The following is a 15,774-nucleotide window of genomic DNA, read 5'->3' on the forward strand; positions in this document are numbered from 1 at the left end:
ATAGGCTAGCGCGATCGGCTGTTAACCGAAAGGTTGGAGGTACGAGCCCTCCCGGGAGTGGTGTGTTGCTTTTTATTCTTTGGGCTGATAGCTTTGAAGATATGTTCTGATGGTGGTGAGAGTGGAGCACGACTGTCTCTGTGGCGCAATTGGCTAGCGCGATCGGCTGTCAACCGAAAGGTTAGAGGTACGAGCCCACCTGGTGGTGGTGCGGCGCTTTTTTTCCTTGGGCTGATAGCTCTGAAGAAATGTTCTGACAGTGGCGTGAGTGGAGCACGACTGTCTCCGTGGCGCAATTGGCTAGCGCGATCGGCTGTTAACCTAAATGTTGGAGGTTCGAGCCCTCCCGGGAGTGGTGTGTTGCTTTTTTTATTTTGGGCTGATAGCTTTGAAAATATGTTCTGATGGTGGTGAGTGTGGAGCAGGACTGTGTCCGTGGCGCAATTGGCTAGCGCGATCGGCTGTTAACCGAAAGGTTGGAGGTACGAGCCTACCCGGTGGAAATGCGGCGCTTTTTTTCTTTGGGCTGATAGCTTTGAAGCTATGTTCTGATGCTGGTGAGAGTGGAGCACGACTGTCTCCTTGGCGCAATTGGCTAGCGCGATCGGCTGTTAACCGAGAGGTTGGAGGTTGGAGCCCACCCGGTGGTGGTGCGGCGATTTTTTTCCTTTTGGCTGATAGCTCTGAAGAAATGTTCTGACGGTGGTGAGAGTGGAGCACGATTGTCTGCATGGCGCAATTGGCTATGCGATCGGCTGTTAACTGAAAGGTTGGAGGTTACAGTCCTCCCGGGAGTGGTGTATTGCTTTTTTTCTTTGGGCTGATAGCATTGAAGATATGTTCTGATGGTGGTGAGAGTGGAGCACGACTGTCTTCGTGGCGCAATAGGCTAGCGCGATCAGCTGTTAACCGAAAGTTTGGAGGTACGAGCCCACCCGGTGGTGGTGTGGCGCTTTTTTTTCTTTGGGCTGATAGCTCTGAAGAAATGTTCTGACGGTGGTGAGAGTGGAGCACGACTGTCTCCGTGGCGCAATTGGCTATGCGATCGGCTGTTAACTGAAAGGTTGGAGGTTGGAGCCTTCCCGGGAGTGGTGTGTTGCTTTTTTTTCTTTGGGCTGATAGCTTTGAAGATATGTTCTCACGGTGGTGAGAGTGGAGCAGGACTGTCTCCGTGGCGCAATTGGCTAGCGCGATTGGCTGTTAATCGAGAGGTTGGAGGTACGAGCCCACCCGGTGGTGGTGCGACGCTTTTTTTTTCTTCTGGCTGATAGCTTTGAAGAAATGTGCTGATGGTGGTGAGAGTGGAGCACGGCTGTCTCCGTGGCGCAATTGGCTAGCGCGATCGGCTGTTAACCGAGAGGTAAGAGGTTCCAGCCCTCCCGGGAGTGGTGTGTTGCTTTTTTTATTTTGGGCTGATAGCTTTGAAAATATGTTTTGATGGTGGTGAGTGTGAAGCAGGATTGTCTCCGTGACGCAATTGGCTAGCGCGATCGGCTGTTAACCGAAAGGTTGGAGGTACGAGCCCACACGGTGGTGGTGCGGCGCTTTTCTTCTTTGGCCTGATAGCTTTGAGGATATGTCCTGATGGTGGTGAGAGTGGAGCACGACTATCTCCGTGGCGCAATTGGCTAGCGCGATCGGCTGTTAACCGAGAGGTTGGAGGTTCCAGCCCTCCCGGGAGTTGTGTGTTGCTTTTTTTGGGGGCTGATAGCTTAGAAGATATGTTCTGATGGTGGTGAGAGTGGAGCACGACTGTGTTCGTGGCGCAATTTGCTATCGCGAGCGGCTGTTAACCGAAAGGTTGGAGGTTCGAGCCCTCCCGGGAGTGGTGTGTTGCTTTTTTCTCTTTGGGCTGATAGCTTTGAAGGTATTTTCTCATGGTGGTGAGAGTGGAGCAGGACTGTCTCCGTGGCGCAATTGGCTAGCACGATTGGCTGTTAACCGAGAGGTTCGAGGTACGAGCCCACCCGGTGGTGGTGCGGCGCTTTTTTTTGGGCTGATAGCTTTGAAGATATGTCCTGGCGGTGGTGGGTGTGGAGCACGACTGTGTCCATGGCGCAAGTGGCTATGCGATCGGCTGTTAACTGAAAGGTTGGAGGTTCCAGCCCTCCCGGGAGTGGTATGTTGCTTTTTTTTGGGCTGATAGCTTAGAAGTTATGTTCTGATGGTGGTGAGAGTGGAGCACGACTGTCTCCGTGGCGCAATTTGCTATCGCAATCGGCTGTTAACCGAAAGGTTGGCGGTACGAGCCCACGCGGTGGTGGTGCGGCTCTTTTTTTCTTTGGGCTGATAGCTTTGAAGATATGTTTTGATGGTGGTGAGAGTGGAGCACGACTGTCTCCGTGGCGCAATAGACTAGCGCGATCGGCTGTTTACCGAAAGGTTGGAGGTACGAGCCCACACGGTGGTGGTGCGGCACTTTTTTTTCTTTGGGCTGATAGCTCTGAAGAAATGTTCTGACGGTGGTGAGAGTGGAGCACGACTGTCTCCGTGGCGCAATTGGCTATGCGAAAGGCTGTTAACCGGAAGGTTGGAGGTTCGAGCCCTCCCGAGAGTGGTGTGTTGCTTTTTTTTCTTTGGGCTGATAGCTTTGAAGGTATTTTCTCATGGTGATGAGAGTGGAGCAGGACTGTCTCCGTGGCGCAATTGGCTAGCGCGATTGGCTGTTACCCGAGAGGTTGGAAGTACGAGCCCACCCGGTGGTGGTGCGGCGCTTTTTTTTCTTTGGGCTGATAGCTTTGAAGAAATGTTCTGATGGTGGTGAGAGTGGAGCACGACTGTCTCCGTGGTGCAATTGGCTAGTGCGGTCGGCTGTTAACCGACAGGTTGGAGGTTCGAGCCCTCCCGGGAGTGGTGTGTTGCTTTTTTTATTTTGGGCTGATAGCTTTGAAAATATGCTTTGATGGTGGTGAGTGTGAAGCAGGACTGTCTCCGTGACGCAAATGGCTAGCGCGATCGGCTGTTAACCGAAAGGTTGGAGGTACGAGCCCACCCGGTGGAGGTGTGGCGCTTTTTTTTCTTTGGCCTGATAGCTTTGAAGATATGTCCTGACGGTGGTGAGAGTGGAGCACGACTGTCTCCATGGCGCAAGTGGCTATGCGATCGGCTGTTAAGTGAAAGGTTGGAGGTTCCAGCCCTCCCGGGAGTGGTGTGTTGCTTTTTTTTGGCTGATAGCTTAGAAGATATGTTCTGATGGTGGTGAGAGTGGAGCACGACTGTCTCCGTGGCGCAATTTGCTATCGCGATCGGCTGTTAACCGAAAGGTTGGAGGTACGAGCCCACACGGTGGTGGTGCGGCACTTTTTTTTTCTTTGGGCTGATAGCTCTGAAGAAATGTTCTGACGGTGGTGAGAGTGGAGCACGACTGTATCCGTGGCGCAATTGGCTATGCGAAAGGCTGTTAACCGGAAGGTTGGAGGTTCGAGCCCTCCCGGGAGTGGTGTGTTGCTTTTTTTTTCTTTGGGCTGATAGCTTTGAAGATATGCTCTGATGGTGGTGAGGGTGGAGCAGGACTGTCTCCGTTGCGCAATTGGCTAGCGCGATCGGCTGTTAACCGAAAGGTTGGATGTACGAATCCACCTGGAGGTGGTGCGGCGCTTTTTTTTCTTTGGGCTGATAGCTTTGAAGATATGTTCTGATAGTGGTGAGAGTGGAGCAGCACGACTGTCTCCGTGGCGCAATAGGCTAGCGCGATCGGCTGTTAACCGAAAGGTTGGAGGTACGAGCCCTCCCGGGAGTGGTGTGTTGCTTTTTATTCTTTGGGCTGATAGCTTTGAAGATATGTTCTGATGGTGGTGAGAGTGGAGCACGACTGTCTCTGTGGCGCAATTGGCTAGCGCGATCGGCTGTCAACCGAAAGGTTAGAGGTACGAGCCCACCTGGTGGTGGTGCGGCGCTTTTTTTCCTTGGGCTGATAGCTCTGAAGAAATGTTCTGACAGTGGTGTGAGTGGAGCACGACTGTCTCCGTGGCGCAATTGGCTAGCGCGATCGGCTGTTAACCAAAAGGTTGGAGGTTCGAGCCCTCCCGGGAGTGGTGTGTTGCTTTTTTTATTTTGGGCTGATAGCTTTGAAAATATGTTCTGATGGTGGTGAGTGTGGAGCAGGACTGTGTCCGTGGCGCAATTGGCTAGCGCGATCGGCAGTTAACCGAAAGGTTGGAGGTACGAGCCTACCCGGTGGAAATGCGGCGCTTTTTTTTCTTTGGGCTGATAGCTTTGAAGCTATGTTCTGATGCTGGTGAGAGTGGAGCACGACTGTCTCCTTGGCGCAATTGGCTAGCGCGATCGGCTGTTAACCGAGAGGTTGGAGGTTGGAGCCCACCCGGTGGTGGTGCGGCGATTTTTTTCCTTTTGGCTGATAGCTCTGAAGAAATGTTCTGACGGTGGTGAGAGTGGAGCACGATTGTCTGCATGGCGCAATTGGCTATGCGATCGGCTGTTAACTGAAAGGTTGGAGGTTACAGTCCTCCCGGGAGTGGTGTATTGCTTTTTTTCTTTGGGCTGATAGCATTGAAGATATGTTCTGATGGTGGTGAGAGTGGAGCACGACTGTCTCCGTGGCGCAATTGGCTAGCGCGATTGGCTGTTAATCGAGAGGTTGGAGGTACGAGCCCACCCGGTGGTGGTGCGACGCTTTTTTTTCTTCTGGCTGATAGCTTTGAAGAAATGTGCTGATGGTGGTGAGAGTGGAGCACGGCTGTCTCCGTGGCGCAATTGGCTAGCGCGAGCGGCTGTTAACCGAGAGGTAAGAGGTTCCAGCCCTCCCGGGAGTGGTGTGTTGCTTTTTTTATTTTGGGCTGATAGCTTTGAAAATATGTTTTGATGGTGGTGAGAGTGGAGCAGGACTGTCTCCGTGGCGCAATTGGCTAGCGCGATCAGCTGTTAACCGAAAGTTTGGAGGTACGAGCCCACCCGGTGGTGGTGTGGCGCTTTTTTTTCTTTGGGCTGATAGCTCTGAAGAAATGTTCTGACGGTGGTGAGAGTGGAGCACGACTGTCTTCGTGGCGCAATTGGCTATGCGATCGGCTGTTAACTGAAAGGTTGGAGGTTGGAGCCTTCCCGGGAGTGGTGTGTTGCTTTTTTTTCTTTGGGCTGATAGCTTTGAAGATATGTTCTCACGGTGGTGAGAGTGGAGCAGGACTGTCTTCGTGGCGCAATTGGCTATGCGATCGGCTGTTAACCGAAAGGTTGGAGGTTGGAGCCTTCCCGGGAGTGGTGTGTTGCTTTTTTTTCTTTGGGCTGATAGCTTTGAAGATATGTTCTCACGGTGGTGAGAGTGGAGCAGGACTGTCTCCGTGGCGCAATTGGCTAGCGCGATTGGCTGTTAACCGAGAGGTTCGAGGTACGAGCCCACCCGGTGGTGGAGCGGCGCTTTTTTTTGGGCTGATAGCTTTGAAGATATGTCCTGGCGGTGGTGAGAGTGGAGCACGACTGTGTCCATGGCGCAAGTGGCTATGCGATCGGCTGTTAACTGAAAGGTTGGAGGTTCCAGCCCTCCCGGGAGTGGTGTGTTGCTTTTTTTTGGGCTGATAGCTTAGAAGTTATGTTCTGATGGTGGTGAAAGTGGAGCACGACTGTCTCCGTGGCGCAATTTGCTATCGCAATCGGCTGTTAACCGAAAGGTTGGCGGTACGAGCCCACGCGGTGGTGGTGCGGCACTTTTTTTCTTTGGGCTGATAGCTTTGAAGATATGTTTTGATGGTGGTGAGAGTGGAGCACGACTGTCTCCGTGGCGCAATAGACTAGCGCGATCGGCTGTTAACCGAAAGGTTGGAGGTACGAGCCCTCCCGGGAGTGGTGTGTTGCTTTTTATTCTTTGGGCTGATAGCTTTGAAGATATGTTCTGATGGTGGTGAGAGTGGAGCACGACTGTCTCCGTGGCGCAATTGGCTAGCGCGATCGGCTGTCAACCGAAAGGTTAGAGGTACGAGCCCACCCGGTAGTGGTGCGGCGCTTTTTTTCTTTGGGTTGATAGCTCTGAAGAAATGTTCTGACAGTGGTGTGAGTGGAGCACGACTGTCTCCGTGGCGCAATTGGCTAGCGCGATCGGCTGTTAACCGAAACGTTGGAGGTTCGAGCCCTCCCGGGAGTGGTGTGTTGCTTTTTTTATTTTGGGCTGATAGCTTTGAAAATATATTCTGATGGTGGTGAGTGTGGAGTAGGACTGTCTCCGTGGCGCAATTGGCTAGCGCGATCGGCTGTTAACCGAAAGGTTGGAGGTACGAGCCCACCCGGTGGTGGTGCGGCGATTTTTTTCCTTTTGGCTGATAGCTCTGAAGAAATGTTCTGACGGTGGTGAGAGTGGAGCACGATTGTCTCCATGGCGCAATTGGCTATGCGATTGGCTGTTAACTGAAAGGTTGGAGGTTACAGTCCTCCCGAGAGTGGTGTATTGCTTTTTTTTCTTTGGGCTGCTAGCTTTGAAGATATGTTCTGATGGTGGTGAGAGTGGAGCACGACTGTCTCCGTGGCGCAATTGGCTAGCGCGATCAGCTGTGAACCAAAAGTTTGGAGGTACGAGCCCACCCGGTGGTGGTGTGGCGCTTTTTTTTCTTTGGGCTGATAGCTCTGAATAAATGTTCTGACGGTGGTGAGAGTGGAGCACGACTGTCTACGTGGCGCAATTGGCTATGCGATCGGCTGTTAACTGAAAGGTTGGAGGTTGGAGCCTTCCCGGGAGTGGTGTGTTGCTTTTTATTCTTTGGGCTGATAGCTTTGAAGATATGTTCTCACGGTGGTGAGAGTGGAGCAGGACTGTCTCCGTGGCGCAATTGGCTAGCGCGATTGGCTGTTAACCGAGAGGTTGGAGGTACGAGCCCACCCGGTGGTGGTGCGGCGCTTTTTTTCTTCTGGCTGATAGCTTAGAAGATATGTTCTGATGGTGGTGAGAGTGGAGCACGACTGTCTCCGTGGCGCAATTTGCTATCGCGATCGGCTGTTAACCGAAAGGTTGGAGGTACGAGCCCACACGGTGGTGGTGCGGCACTTTTTTTTTCTTTGGGCTGATAGCTCTGAAGAAATGTTCTGACGGTGGTGAGAGTGGAGCACGACTGTCTCCGTGGCGCAATTGGCTATGCGAAAGGCTGTTAACCGGAAGGTTGGAGGTTCGAGCCCTCCCGGGAGTGGTGTGTTGCTTTTTTTTCTTTGGGCTGATAGCTTTGAAAATATGTTCTGATGGTGGTGAGTGTGGAGCAGGACTGTCTCCGTGGCGCAATTGGCTAGCGCGATCGGCTGTTAACCGAAAGGTCGGAGGTACGAGCCTACCCGGTGGAGGTGCGGCGCTTTTTTTTCTTTGGGCTGATAGCTTTGAAGCTATGTTCTGATGCTGGTGAGAGTGGAGCACGACTGTCTCCTTGGCGCAATTGGCTAGCGCGATCGGCTGTTAACCGAGAGGTTGGAGGTTGGAGCCCACCCGGTGGTGGTGCGGCGATTTTTTTCCTTTTGGCTGATAGCTCTGAAGAAATGTTCTGACGGTGGTGAGAGTGGAGCACGATTGTCTCCATGGCGCAATTGGCTATGCGATGGGCTGTTACCTGAAAGGTTGGAGATTCGAGCCCTCCCGGGAGTGGTGTGTTGCTTTTTTTTGGGCTGATAGTTTTGAAGATATGTTCTGATGGTGGTGAGAGTGGAGAACGACTGTCTCCGTGGCGCAATTGGCTAGCGCGATCGGCTGTTAACCGAAAGGTTGGATGTTCGAGCCCACGCGGTGGTGGTGCGGTGGTTTTTTTTCTTTGGGCTGATAGCTTTAAAAATGTTCTGATGGTGGTGAGAGTGGAGCACGACTGTCTCCGTGGCGCAATTGGCTAGCGCGATCGGCTGTTAACCGAAAGGTTGGAGGTTCGAGCCCACCCGGTGGTGGTGCGGCTTTTTTTTCCTTTGGGTTGATAGCTCTGAAGAAATGTTCTGACGGTGGTGAGAGTGGAGCACGACTGCTCTTCGTGGCGCAATTGGCTATGCAATCGGTTGTTAACTGAAAGGTTGGAGGTTCGAGCCCTCCCGGGAGTGGTGTGTTTCGTTTTTTTCTTTGGGCTGATAGCTTTGAAGGTAGGTTCTGATGGTGGTGAGAGTGAAGTAGGACTGTCTGCGTGGCGCAATTGGCTAGCGCGATCGGCTGTTAACCGAAAGGTTGGAGGTTCGACCCCACGCGGTGGTGGTGCGGTGCTTTTTTTCTTTTGGCTGATAGCTTTGAAGAAATGTTCTGATGGTGGTGAAAGTGGAGAACGACTGTCTCCGTGGCGCAATTGGCTATGCGATCGGCTGTTAACTGAAAGGTTGGAGGTTCGAGCCCTCCCGGGAGTGGTGTGTTGCTTTTTATTCTTTGGGCTGATAGCTTTGAAGATAGGTTCTGATGGTGGTGAGAGTGGAGCACGACTGTCTCCGTGGCGCAATTGGCTAGCGCAATCTTCTGTCAACCGAAAGGTTAGAGGTACGAGCCCACCCGGTGGTGGTGCGGCGCTTTTTTTCTTTGGGCTGATAGCTCTGAAGAAATGTTTTGACAGTGGTGTGAGTAGAGCATGACTGTCTCCGTGGCGCAATTGGCTAGCGCGATCGGCTGTTAACCGAAAGGTTGGAGGTTCGAGCCCTCCCGGGAGTGGTGTGTTGCTTTTTTTATTTTGGGCTGATAGCTTTGAAAATATATTCTGATGGTGGTGAGAGCGGAGCAGGACTGTCTCCGTGGCGCAATTGGCTAGCGCGATTGGCTGTTAACCGAAAGGTTCGAGGTACGAGCCCACCCGGTGGTGGTGCGGCGCTTTTTTGGGCTGATAGCTTTGAAGAAATGTTCTGATGGTGGAGAGAGTGGAGCACGACTGTCTCCGTGGCGCAATTGGCTAGCGCAGTCGGCTGTTAACCGACAGGTCGGAGGTTCGAGCCCTCCCGGGAGTGGTGTGTTGCTTTTTTTATTTTGGGCTGATAGCTTTGAAAATATGCTTTGATGGTGGTGAGTGTGAAGCAGGACTGTCTCCGTGACGCAATTGGCTAGCGCGATCGGCTGTTAACCGAGAGGTTGGAGGTACGAGCCCACCCGGTGGAGGTGCGACGCTTTTTTTTCTTTGGCCTGATAGCTTTGAAGATATGTCCTGACGGTGGTGAGAGTGGAGCACGACTGTCTCCATGGCGCAAGTGACTATGCGATCGGCTGTTAACTGAAAGGTTGGAGGTTCCAGCCCTCCCGGGAGTGGTGTGTTGCTTTTTTTTGGGCTGATAGCTTAGAAGATATGTTCTGATGATGGTGAGAGTGGAGCACGACTGTCTCCGTGGTGCAATTTGCTATCGCAATCGGCTGTTAACCGAAAGGTTGGCGGTACGAGCCCACACGGTGGTGGTGCGGCACTTTTTTTCTTTGGGCTAATAGCTTTGAAGATATGTTTTGATGGTGGTGAGAGTGGAGCACGACTGTCTCCGTGGCGCAATAGACTAGCGCGATCGGCTGTTAACCGAAAGGTTGGAGGTACGAGCCCTCCCGGGAGTGGTGTGTTGCTTTTTATTCTTTGGGCTGATAGCTTTGAAGATATGTTCTGATGGTGGTGAGAGTGGAGCACGACTATCTCCGTGGCGCAATTGGCTAGCGCGATCGGCTGTCAACCGAAAGGTTAGAGGTACGAGCCCACCCGGTGGTGGTGCGGCGCTTTTTTTCTTTGGGTTGATAGCTCTGAAGAAATGTTCTGACAGTGGTGTGAGTGGAGCACGACTGTCTCCGTGGCGCAATTGGCTAGCGCGATCGGCTGTTAACCGAAAGGTTGGAGGTTCGAGCCCTCCCGGGAGTGGTGTGTTGCTTTTTTTATTTTGGGCTGATAGCTTTGATAATATATTCTGATGGCGGTGAGTGTGGAGCAGGACTGTCTCCGTGGCGCAATTGGCTAGCGCGATCGGCTGTTAACCGAAAGGTTGGAGGTACGAGCCTACCCGGTGGAGGTGCGGCGCTTTTTTTTCTTTGGGCTGATAGCTTTGAAGATATGTTCTGATGGTGGTGAGAGTGGAGCACGACTGTCTCCTTGGCGCAATTGGCTAGCGCGATCGGCTGTTAACCGAGAGGTTGAAGGTTGGAGCCCACCCGGTGGTGGTGCGGCGATTTTTTTCCTTTTGGCTGGTAGCTCTGAAGAAATGTTCTGACGGTGGTGAGAGTGGAGCACGATTGTCTCCATGGCGCAATTGGCTATGCGATCGGCTGTTAACTGAAAGGTTGGAGGTTACAGTCCTCCCGGGAGTGGTGTATTGCTTTTTTTTCTTTGGGCTGATAGCTTTGAAGATATGTTCTGATGGTGGTGAGAGTGGAGCACGACTGTCTCCGTGGCGCAATTGGCTAGCGCGATCAGCTGTTAACCGAAAGTTTGGAGGTACGAGCCCACCCGGTGGTGGTGTGGCGCTTTTTTTTCTTTGGGCTGATAGCTCTGAAGAAATGTTCTGACGGTGGTGAGAGTGGAGCACGACTGTCTACGTGGCGCAATTGGCTATGCGATCGGCTGTTAACTGAAAGGTTGGAGGTTGGAGCCTTCCCGGGAGTGGTGTGTTGCTTTTTTCTTTGGGCTGATAGCTTTGAAGATATGTTCTCACGGTGGTGAGAGTGGAGCAGGACTGTCTCCGTGGCGCAATTGGCTAGCGCGATTGGCTGTTAACCGAGAGGTTGGAGGTACGAGCCCACCCGGTGGTGGTGCGGCGCTTTTTTTTCTTCTGCCTGATAGCTTTGAAGAAATGTTCTGATGGTGGTGAGAGTGGAGCACGGCTGTCTCCGTGGCGCAATTGGCTAGCGCGATCGGCTGTTAACCGAGAGGTTAGAGGTTCCAGCCCTCCCGGGAGTGGTGTGTTGCTTTTTTTGGGCTGATAGCTTAGAAGATATGTTCTGATGGTGGTGAGAGTGGAGCACGACTGTCTCCGTGGCGCAATTTGCTATCGCGATCGGCTGTTAACCGAAAGGTTGGAGGTACGAGCCCACACGGTGGTGGTGCGGCACTTTTTTTTTCTTTGGGCTGATAGCTCTGAAGAAATGTTCTGACGGTGGTGAGAGTGGAGCACGACTGTCTCCGTGGCGCAATTGGCTATGCGAAAGGCTGTTAACCGGAAGGTTGGAGGTTCGAGCCCTCTCGGGAGTGGTGTGTTGCTTTTTTTTCTTTGGGCTGATAGCTTTGAAGGTATTTTCTCATGGTGGTGAGAGTGGAGCAGGACTGTCTCCGTGGCGCAATTGGCTAGCGCGATTGGCTGTTAACCGAGAGGGTGGAAGTACGAGCCCACCCGGTGGTGGTGCGGCGCTTTTTTTTCTTTGGGCTGATAGCTTTGAAAAAATGTTCTGATGGTGGTGAGAGTGGAGCACGACTGTCTCCGCGGTGCAATTGGCTAGTGCGGTCGGCTGTTAACCGACAGGTTGGAGGTTCGAGCCCTCCCGGGAGTGGTGTGTTGCTTTTTTTATTTTGGGCTGATAGCTTTGAAAATATGCTTTGATGGTGGTGAGTGTGAAGCAGGACTGTCTCCGTGACGCAATTGGCTAGCGCGATCGGCTGTTAACCGAAAGGTTGGAGGTACGAGCCCACCCGGTGGAGGTGCGGCGCTTTTTTTTCTTTGGCCTGATATCTTTGAAGATATGTCCTGACGGTGGTGAGAGTGGAGCACGACTGTGTCCATGGCGCAAGTGGCTATGCGATCGGCTGTTAAGTGAAAGGTTGGAGGTTCCAGCCCTCCCGAGAGTGGTGTGTTGCTTTTTTTTTGGCTGATAGCTTAGAAGATATGTTCTGATGGTGGTGAGAGTGGAGCACGACTGTCTCCGTGGCGCAATTTGCTATCGCGATCGGCTGTTAACCGAAAGGTTGGAGGTACGAGCCCACACGGTGGTGGTGCGGCACTTTTTTTTTCTTTGGGCTGATAGCTCTGAAGAAATGTTCTGACGGTGGTGAGAGTGGAGCACGACTGTATCCGTGGCGCAATTGGCAATGCGAAAGGCTGTTAACCGGAAGGTTGGAGGTTCGAGCCCTCCCGGGAGTGGTGTGTTGCTTTTTTTTCTTTGGGCTGATAGCTTTGAAGATATGTTCTGATGGTGGTGAGAGTGGAGCAGGACTGTCTCCGTGGCGCAACTGGCTAGCGCGATCGGCTGTTAACCGAAAGGTTGGAGGTACGAATCCACCTGGAGGTGGTGCGGCGCTTTTTTTTCTTTGGGCTGATAGCTTTGAAGATATGTTCTGATAGTGGTGAGAGTGGAGCAGCACGACTGTCTCCGTGGCGCAATAGGCTAGCGCGATCGGCTGTTAACCGAAAGGTTGGAGGTACGAGTCCTCCCGGGAGTGGTGTGTTGCTTTTTATTCTTTGGGCTGATAGCTTTGAAGATATGTTCTGATGGTGGTGAGAGTGGAGCACGACTGTCTCTGTGGCGCATGTGGCTAGCGCGATCGGCTGTCAACCGAAAGGTTAGAGGTACGAGCCCACCTGGTGGTGGTGCGGCGCTTTTTTTCCTTGGGCTGATAGCTCTGAAGAAATGTTCTGACAGTGGTGTGAGTGGAGCACGACTGTCTCCGTGGCGCAATTGGCTAGCGCGATCGCCTGTTAACCGAAAGGTTGGAGGTTCGAGCCCTCCCGGGAGTGGTGTGTTGCTTTTTTTATTTTGGGCTGATAGCTTTGAAAATATGTTCTGATGGTGGTGAGTGTGGAGCAGGACTGTGTCCGTGGCGCAATTGGCTAGCGCGATCGGCTGTTAACCGAAAGGTTGGAGGTACGAGCCTACCCGGTGGAAATGTGGCGCTTTTTTTTCTTTGGGCTGATAGCTTTGAAGCTATGTTCTGATGCTGGTGAGAGTGGAGCACGACTGTCTCCTTGGCGCAATTGGCTAGCGCGATCGGCTGTTAACCGAGAGGTTGGAGGTTGGAGCCCACCCGGTGGTGGTGCGGCGATTTTTTTCCTTTTGGCTGATAGCTCTGAAGAAATGTTCTGACGGTGGTGAGAGTGGAGCACGATTGTCTGCATGGCGCAATTGGCTATGCGATCGGCTGTTAACTGAAAGGTTGGAGGTTACAGTCCTCCCGGGAGTGGTGTATTGCTTTTTTTTCTTTGGGCTGATAGCATTGAAGATATGTTCTGATGGTGGTGAGAGTGGAGCACGACTGTCTCCGTGGCGCAATTGGCTAGCGCGATCAGCTGTTAACCGAAAGTTTGGAGGTACGAGCCCACCCGGTGGTGGTGTGGCGCTTTTTTTTTGGGCTGATAGCTCTGAAGAAATGTTCTGACGGTGGTGAGAGTGGAGCACGACTGTCTTCGTGGCGCAATTGGCTATGCGATCGGCTGTTAACTGAAAGGTTGGAGGTTGGAGCCTTCCCGGGAGTGGTGTGTTGCTTTTTTTTCTTTGGGCTGATAGCTTTGAAGATATGTTCTCACGGTGGTGAGAGTGGAGCAGGACTGTCTCCGTGGCGCAATTGGCTAGCGCGATTGGCTGTTAATCGAGAGGTTGGAGGTACGAGCCCACCCGGTGGTGGTGCGACGCTTTTTTTTCTTCTGGCTGATAGCTTTGAAGAAATGTTCTGATGGTGGTGAGAGTGGAGCACGGCTGTCTCCGTGGCGCAATTGGCTAGCGCGATCAGCTGTTAACCGAAAGTTTGGAGGTACGAGCCCACCCGGTGGTGGTGTGGCGCTTTTTTTTTTGGGCTGATAGCTCTGAAGAAATGTTCTGACGGTGGTGAGAGTGGAGCACGACTGTCTTCGTGGCGCAATTGGCTATGCGATCGGCTGTTAACTGAAAGGTTGGAGGTTGGAGCCTTCGCGGGAGTGGTGTGTTGCTTTTTTTTCTTTGGGCTGATAGCTTTGAAGATATGTTCTCACGGTGGTGAGAGTGGAGCAGGACTGTCTCCGTGGCGCAATTGGCTAGCGCGATTGGCTGTTAATCGAGAGGTTGGAGGTACGAGCCCACCCGGTGGTGGTGCGACGCTTTTTTTTCTTCTGGCTGATAGCTTTGAAGAAATGTTCTGATGGTGGTGAGAGTGGAGCACGGCTGTCTCCGTGGCGCAATTGGCTAGCGCGATCGGCTGTTAGCCGAGAGGTAAGAGGTTCCAGCCCTCCCGGGAGTGGTGTGTTGCTTTTTTTATTTTGGGCTGATAGCTTTGAAAATATGTTTTGATGGTGGAGAGTGTGAAGCAGGATTGTCTCCGTGACGCAATTGGCTAGCGCGATCGGCTGTTAACCGAAAGGTTGGAGGTACGAGCCCACACGGTGGTGGTGTGGCGCTTTTCTTCTTTGGCCTGATAGCTTTGAGGATATGTCCTGATGGTGGTGAGAGTGGAGCACGACTATCTCCGTGGCGCAATTGGCTAGCGCGATCGGCTGTTAACCGAGAGGTTGGAGGTTCCAGCCCTCCCGGGAGTGGTGTGTTGCTTTTTTTGGGGCTGATAGCTTAGAAGATATGTTCTGATGGTGGTGAGAGTGGAGCACGACTGTGTTCGTGGCGCAATTTGCTATCGCGATCGGCTGTTAACCGAAAGGTTGGAGGTACGAGCCCACACGGTGGTGGTGCGGCACTTTTTTTTCTTTGGGCTGATAGCTCTGAAGAAATGTTCTGACGGTGGTGAGAGTGGAGCACGACTGTCTCCGTGGCGCAATTGGCTATGCGAAAGGCTGTTAACCGGAAGGTTGGAGGTTCGAGCCGTCCCGGGAGTTGTGTGTTGCTTTTTTTTATTTGGGCTGATAGCTTTGAAGGTATTTTCTCATGGTGGTGAGAGTGGAGCAGGACTGTCTCCGTGGCGCAATTGGCTAGCGCGATCGGCTGTTAACCGAGAGGTTCGAGGTACGAGCCCACACGGTGGTGGTGCGGCACTTTTTTTTTCTTTGGGCTGATAGCTCTGAAGAAATGTTCTGACGGTGGTGAGAGTGGAGCACGACTGTCTCCGTGGCGCAATTGGCTATGCGAAAGGCTGTTAACCGGAAGGTTGGAGGTTCGAGCCGTCCCGGGAGTTGTGTGTTGCTTTTTTTTATTTGGGCTGATAGCTTTGAAGTTATTTTCTCATGGTGGTGAGAGTGGAGCAGGACTGTCTCCGTGGCGCAATTGGCTAGCGCGATTGGCTGTTAACCGAGAGGTTCGAGGTACGAGCCCACCCGGTGGTGGTGCGGCGCTTTTTTTTGGGCTGATAGCTTTGAAGATATGTCCTGGCGGTGGTGAGGGTGGAACACGACTGTGTCCATGGCGCAAGTGGCTATGCGATCGGCTGTTAACTGAAAGGTTGGAGGTTCCAGCCCTCCCGGGAGTGGTGTGTTGCTTTTTTTGGGCTGATAGCTTAGAAGTTATGTTCTGATGGTGGTGAGAGTGGAGCACGACTGTCTCCGTGGCGCAATTTGCTATCGCAATCGGCTGTTAACCGAAAGTTTAGCGGTACGAGCCCACACGGTGGTGGTGCGGCACTTTTTTTCTTTGGGCTGATAGCTTTGAAGATATGTTTTGATGGTGGTGAGAGTGGAGCACGACTGTCTCCGTGGCGCAATAGACTAGCGCGATCGGCTGTTAACCGAAAGGTTGGAGGTACGAGCCCTCCCGGGAGTGGTGTGTTGCTTTTTATTCTTTGGGCTGATAGCTTTGAAGATATGTTCTGATGGTGGTGAGAGTGGAGCACGACTGTCTCTGTGGCGCAATTGGCTAGCGCGATCGGCTGTCAACCGAAAGGTTAGAGGTACGAGCCCACCCGGTGGTGGTGCGGCGCTTTTTTTCTTTGGGTTGATAGCTCTGAAGAAATGTTCTGACAGTGGTGTGAGTGGAGCACGACTGTCTCCATGGCGCAATTGGCTAGCGCGATCGGCTGTTAACCGAAACGTTGGAGG

The 15,774-nt window shown here is 52.6% G+C and overlaps 1 non-coding gene across 1 annotated transcript; it reads left to right on the forward strand.

Moving 5' to 3' along the window:
• The first annotated feature begins 8,806 nt into the window (after window positions 1-8,806).
• On the forward strand, window positions 8,807-8,883 carry TRNAN-GUU (transfer RNA asparagine (anticodon GUU)). Its single transcript has one exon. It is a non-coding gene; the product is annotated as a tRNA-Asn (tRNA).
• The last annotated feature ends 6,891 nt before the right edge of the window (window positions 8,884-15,774 follow it).

The sequence above is a fragment of the Rhipicephalus microplus genome, unplaced genomic scaffold (assembly GCF_043290135.1).
Source record: "Rhipicephalus microplus isolate Deutch F79 unplaced genomic scaffold, USDA_Rmic scaffold_13, whole genome shotgun sequence".
Classification (NCBI taxonomy): Eukaryota; Metazoa; Arthropoda; class Arachnida; order Ixodida; family Ixodidae; genus Rhipicephalus; species Rhipicephalus microplus.